The 6,185-nt window shown below is 46.9% G+C and overlaps 1 protein-coding gene across 1 annotated transcript in view; it reads left to right on the top strand.

Annotated features, from left to right (window-relative positions):
- The first annotated feature begins 1,297 nt into the window (after positions 1 to 1,297).
- nab1b (NGFI-A binding protein 1b (EGR1 binding protein 1)) overlaps positions 1,298 to 6,185 on the top strand; it is a 42,724-nt gene continuing 37,836 nt past the window's right edge. Inside the window, exon 1 of the mRNA XM_063213688.1 lies at positions 1,298 to 1,709. The gene's annotated coding sequence lies outside the window, so the exon portion shown is untranslated. The remainder of the gene's footprint in view (positions 1,710 to 6,185) is intronic.

Raw genomic sequence — 6,185 nt, 5'->3', positions numbered from 1 at the left:
ACACACACACACACACACACACACACAGCTTTTGGGGTGATGTGTACATGGAGACACAATGCACACATACTTCGTGTTGTGGCAGGCCAGACTGCCCTGTGCTGGCAGAGTTCACCTGTCTTCTTTTCGGCATGACGCACTCAGATCTATTACATACCCCTTTTGTTCCAACAGCCCTGAAAGAAAACCATTAACCAGGTCTAATTTGTCATACGTTAGTACATTATTTATTACACAGAGAGACATTAGTAATGCAACGGCTTTGATGGCATGTTTTGAAAAGGAAGAAAAAAGCAAAAGTGACAGCTCGATTGAATGTGTTGTTGTGTGTGATGCATAACTTGGGCTTAAAGGTGGGATTTTCTTCTAGAAACCTTGGCACCGAGTCTTTGTCAATGATTAGATCTCACTTTCTTAGTGACATAAACGTTAATAAAAAAAACTGTGTGTGTGTGTGTGTGTGTGTGTGTGTGTGTGTGTGTGTGTGTGTGTGTGTGTGTGTGTGCACGCACGCAGGGGGGGCATGCACATGTAGTAAGTGTGCACATGTAGCCTATACTATGTATCTTTGTGAGAGAGTTTAAAATATAATAGTTGCAACCAATTCACACTGTACAAAAACTACAACTATTTCACTTAAGTGGTGAAATCAGAGTTGTGAATGTGGAGGGAAGGAGGACAGAATTGCACAGTGTGTGCATTGGCTGGCTGGGGTAGCAAGCAGGCAGGCAGGAGGGTGGAGTGTGCGTGGGAGTAACCAACATTTATATGAGAAAACCAAGCTTTTCCAAAACAGGAAGCATGAGAATAGCCAAACAAGGTGGAAATCCACTTTGAGACAATAAACAAAGCTATCTAAAGCTATCAGTACAGACGGTTTGGAGAGCGAAGTGTGGAAGTGACAAAAAAAACTCCACGCAGAGAGAAGCAAGTGTGTGTGTGCACCCGTGCGTGTGTTTGTGTGTGTTCGTCCGCGCGCGCGAGCGCAAAATGTACTTTTGCTCGCTTTTGCGCGCCAAGCGTGTCTGTCTCTACTAGGCGGTGAGTGGGTGGGTGGACCGTGCAGGCACAGGTGTGGGAGTGCGCCGGAGGAATTCACGCCACAGTTCGACGCTAATTAGTCCGGCGAGGTGTGTGTTCAGAAAGGTCATCGGGTAGTTTTTAAATGTCCATTTACGTGTGGCGGGAGGGCAGACAGCTAGCGAGGCGCTCGCAGTTTTTTTTTTTTTTGCCACCCCTGTTGGCCAGCCACTGCCGCGTCTGTGTGTGTGTGTGTGTGTGATATGATGCTTGGTATTCCATGCAGCAGCCTCCCACGCCCCACAGCCGCCCACGCCAGGATCTGCGTCACGTAGCCGCGTGGGAGTGAGAGAGCAATGTAGCAAGCACGGAATATCCCAATTCTGGCAGTAGGGGAGGATACGGCGAACACTCGCTCGTAGGTTCTCAGTATTGAATCTTAATACGATCTCGATTGACTGCGCGGAGTCTCCGGCGACTCAATGGCAAAGAGCGGACCGACGTCTGCATGAGCGGCGCCCGTTGATTCGCCAAGTCTGCGTGCGTGCTGAATATCATCTCCCCGTAGGAAAGCGTTACTTTTTAACTGACAGGATAATTATCTACTTTTACTTCAGACTTGACACCAGTACACTAAACTCGTTGAACTCAATTAAACAGCAAGGAGTGCGCCAACAAAAGAAACGCTGGTAAGTTATTCCCCCCTTTGCAGTGCCTTACCGCGCATTTTGAAGTTTTGTGGGATTTTAGTTGTGAGCGCTGGAAAGTTTTGCTAGGTGTTGTGATTGTACATGTGCTTCCTTCTTCACACTTCACAAGTTCAGTTCAGCACTTGGCTACTCGTACGGCACGGAATTTTGTCTCCGTGTGGGAGACTCGGGTTCTTCTGAATCCCAGGCGCAGGCGAAACGCCGGTGGGCGTCGTTCGGCAGCTGTGTAAAGAAAGAAAGTATCCTTTGCTTTTTTCTCCCCTCGCCTTTCATGTGTTGATTCCTTCTTATTCTCTGGTAAGAGATCTCTTGGGTTGCACATGATATTTGTCCCTGTGGAAGTCGTTTGGGACTTTTGAACCGCATGCGTTGTCTGATTGCAAGTGATCCATATAGCCTAATCAAACCAAAACGTGCTCTCATTCTGCTGGGATTCTCATGTTTGTCAAATAAATCCTATCGTTTGTTGTCAATACAGATAGGCTAGGCCTCAATGACGGCTGTATTACAACGTAATTAAACATCTATAAACTGCCTTAAATTAAAGTATGTGTGGTAAAAGACCTATGGATATTATAGTCTAACATAACAACTTTTTAGGAACATTGCCTCAACATCTTTTGTAGATCTATGCCCTGCTCTTAACGGCAGATGGTAACAGTGTTTCATAGGATTGGTTTCATAGTTGTGGTCACAGTACCTTAGACTGTGAGAGGTGGGCACATAATATAGGAGCAGTCAGCTTGCTATGGTTCAACTCCTATCCTGATGGATGGTGCTGTTGCAACGCTGGGTGAGATGACTATTGTCACTCTTGGGTAGGACAATGGCATCTGTTCTTGCTCAGTGGAGAGCTGGGGAAGTTTTGAGTTGATGGATGAGTGCTCCAAACCAAAATACAGGTTGACCATGCAGACAAAACCGCTGCTTTTGGAAGAAGCTGAGACTTGGTTTACTTTACACTTCAAGTGAGACCAGTCCAGAGCAGTTCATGTGGTCTCTTCAATGTGAATGTTATGTGTGTTTTGAATGGTTATTTTGCCTACTGTATGTTGCGCATAGTCTGGAGGCACTCACCCACTGTGTGTGTGTGTGTGTGTGTGTGTGTGTGTGTGTGTGTGTGTGTGTGTGTGTGTGTGTGTGTGTGTGTGTGTGTGTGTGTGTGTGTGTGTGTGTGTGTGTGTGTGTGTGTGTGTGTGTGTGTGAGTGAGACGTAATTTTCAGTGTTGCATGTTGTGGTATTTCACACTTCTCACCTCTTATAGTATCAATACATATCTGCATTTCCTGTGCACCACCAACACTTTTCTTGAACTGCCTGCCTGCCATGTGCCATGTCTTTTCTGGCATCAAAAACAATACTTGGGGGAGAGTTTTGCATACAATCAGGGCAATTGAAACATGTCTGTAATTACTAACTTGCTGTGTGTGAGTGCAATATCATTATACAGTTGGCTAGATGTGTTAGAGCAGTGTTTCCCAACCTTTTTTTTTGTGTACCCCTAAGCCTTTTCGTTGCGCCATGAGTACCCCCTAAGTCAAGTTCTATACCGCTTTCTCTATCCCAATGTAACTGAGCTACATGTATTTGATAAAATTACATGTTTCCAAGTACCCCCTGCAGTGTGCTCGCGTACCCCTAGTGGTACACGTACCCCTGGTTGGGAAACACTGTGTTAGAGGAATTGGAGTTTGAGTCACTCTTAGCAGAAACTGTAGTATGTGTATGTCAATGCCAATAATATTGCCCCATTACAGGCAATGTTACTGAACCAAAGTGCTGTAATGATATAATAATAAACATATTGCGGGCAGCCGAGGGCAGCCGTGGCCTAGTGGTAAGAGAGTTGGTTTCTCAATCCAGGGGTTGCAGGTTCGAATCCCCCTTGACCTCTCCCTACATCTCCATCCATGGCTGAAGTGCCCTTGAGCAAGGCACCTAACCCCACATTGCTCCAGGGACTGTAACCAATACCCTGACAAATAATAACTGTAAGTCGCTTTGAATAAATGAAAGCGTCAGCTAAGTGCAATGTAATGTAATGTAATATTGCAGTGCAGACACATAAATGCATGCCCGCAAAATAGTCTGCAGTTAATTCGGAGAACGTTTTCACAGCATATAGCATTCACACCAGGATAGTATTCAAATTTATTTACGACTCTGGCGAAAACAAAAGAGAAGAAAAAAGAAACAGACAGAAAATAAAACTCAAAAGGGATATAAAACGCTAAATGTGGCCATTGGTAGTTGAACCCCCTGTGAGCTCCCATCGCCATGGTTTCCCCTCTCCTCTCCGCTTGAGGGCTTCTTTTATCCGCTCTTATATTATTCATTAAAATTGATAAGGGCCCCGGCACCACCATTACGCAATCTGAGTGCCTGTGTGGCCCGGACATACACACACACACACACACACACACACACACACACACACACACACACACACACACACAAACACACACACACACACACACACACACGCAAGTTCTCTCACACACATTCACGCACAAACACACGCACTCTCTCTCTCTCTCTCTCTCTCTCTCTCTCTCTCTCTCTCTCTCTCTCTCTCACACACACACACAGACACACACACTCTCAGAAGTGCTTTCAGCAGCGGCAGAGAAGAAAGGGCTGGCTCAGAGGCTTCCCACTGCTATCAGAGAGAGAGAGCAAAACGGAGGGAAAGAGGCGTACAGGAGAGTGTGTTAGATAGACAGAAAAAGACAGAAGGGGTGATGGAAGGGACAAATAGGACAAGGAAAGTGACTGAAAGAGACAACACATTGGAGAGAGGGGTGGGGGGGGTGTGGAGGAGAGTTTTTTTCTGTAGAGAGGCAGAAAAGAGAGATGGAAGGGACACATAGGAGAAGGAAAATGCAGAGAGACAAAACATTGGAGAGGGAGAGGGAGAGGGAGAGAGAGGGAACTGGTGAGTGCATGTAGCTGAAAGAGGCAGCCAAGTGCCCTCTGCGCCACTCTGTGAATGGGATTTCAACGAGCACCCTTCTCCCTGGGCCTCGGCCTACCCATCCAGTGGAGAGCAGGGGTGGCATAACCCACTCATGGGCCTCTCTCTCTCTTTCTCTCTCTGTCTCTCTCTGTCTCTCCTTTACTATTCATTTGCTCTCTATCGTCTCTTGCTCGCTTTCCCACTTTCTCTCATTCTATTTCTGTCTATCTCTCTCACTCTCTCTCTCTCTCTCTCTCTCTCTCTCTCTCTCTCTCTCTTCAATCCCGTCATTCCCTTTGCGTTTCCTCCCCTCTCTTTCTGATGTTCAGCATCGGACATATTTCTGTCTCGGCCCAGTCTCTCTTGTTTGTCTTTCCTTTTTCTCTCTGTCGTTGTCTCTCTGTCTCTCTGTCTTCATCTGTTTCTCTCCCTGTCTCGTTTTCTCTCTTGTCTCTTCAATGCTTTTCGTCTGATGCTGATGTGCAGGGCCGCTGACAGTTTTGGTCGGACCCGAGACAACATCATCTGAAAGGGCCCCCGTCTCAATACATACTATGTGTAACGGGGTCCCAATTTTGGTCTCTCCCTTTCCCTGGGCACGGGACCTGTTTGTCCCCCCTCCCTGTCGGCGGGACGGCTGACGTGTTTAGTGTGGGGACTTACCATCAGGACTGTGGTGGTTTTGGGGGGTTGTTGGAAGTGGCTTTGATTTGCCCAAAGGGTCCATGTTGTTATGATAACATTTCATGCATATGTGAGTGCATGTCTACAGCATGTCTGTGTGTGTGTGTGTGTGTGTGTGTGTGTGTGTGTGTGTGTGTGTGTGTGTGTGTGTGTGTGTGTGTGTGTGTGTGTGTGTGTGTGTGTGTGTGTGTGTGTGTGTGTGTGTGTGTGTTTTCCATTTGTCTCCTGGTCAGTGTTTGTTTCTAGGCCAACATGACGTTCACTTAGGTCATCTGAATCTCTCTCTTTCTCTCTCTCTCTCTCTCTCTCTCTCTCTCTCTCTCTCTCTCTCTCTCTCTCTCTCTCTCTCTCTCTCTCTCTGTCCCTCTTGTGGCTTTTAAGTGTGACAGGGTGGTCCCATTCTGCACTTTGATCCTCACCACCTTTTCCATGACCACAGCACGCACATGACTCTTCAAGTGGTCACGCCATTTTTGTCACAGACGAGTCCATGTTTATATTTCACTCTGCGATAGGGGAAAACATAACAGAAATTAAATCCTTAAATAACTATCGACGCAAATGCAAGGGCTCAGTCTCCATACATGCGTTGTGAGTGGATGCATAGTTTGCAGTGCGTCATGACTTGGGTGGGTATCGCAGTCTGAGGTGGGTGGGAGGCCACACTATGTAGGGCAGGTGATAAGCCACACACACTGTCAGGACTATGGCGTGGGCGGGTGTGAGAGTGTGTTCATGTGTGTGTGTGTTCATGTGTGTGTGTGTGTGTGTGTGTGTGTGTGTGTGTGTGTGTGTGTGTGTGTGTGTGTGTGTG

Source organism: Engraulis encrasicolus, chromosome 13 (genome assembly GCF_034702125.1).
Source record: "Engraulis encrasicolus isolate BLACKSEA-1 chromosome 13, IST_EnEncr_1.0, whole genome shotgun sequence".
Taxonomy (NCBI): Eukaryota; Metazoa; Chordata; class Actinopteri; order Clupeiformes; family Engraulidae; genus Engraulis; species Engraulis encrasicolus.
This window is presented reverse-complemented; position numbering and strand designations above follow the sequence as displayed.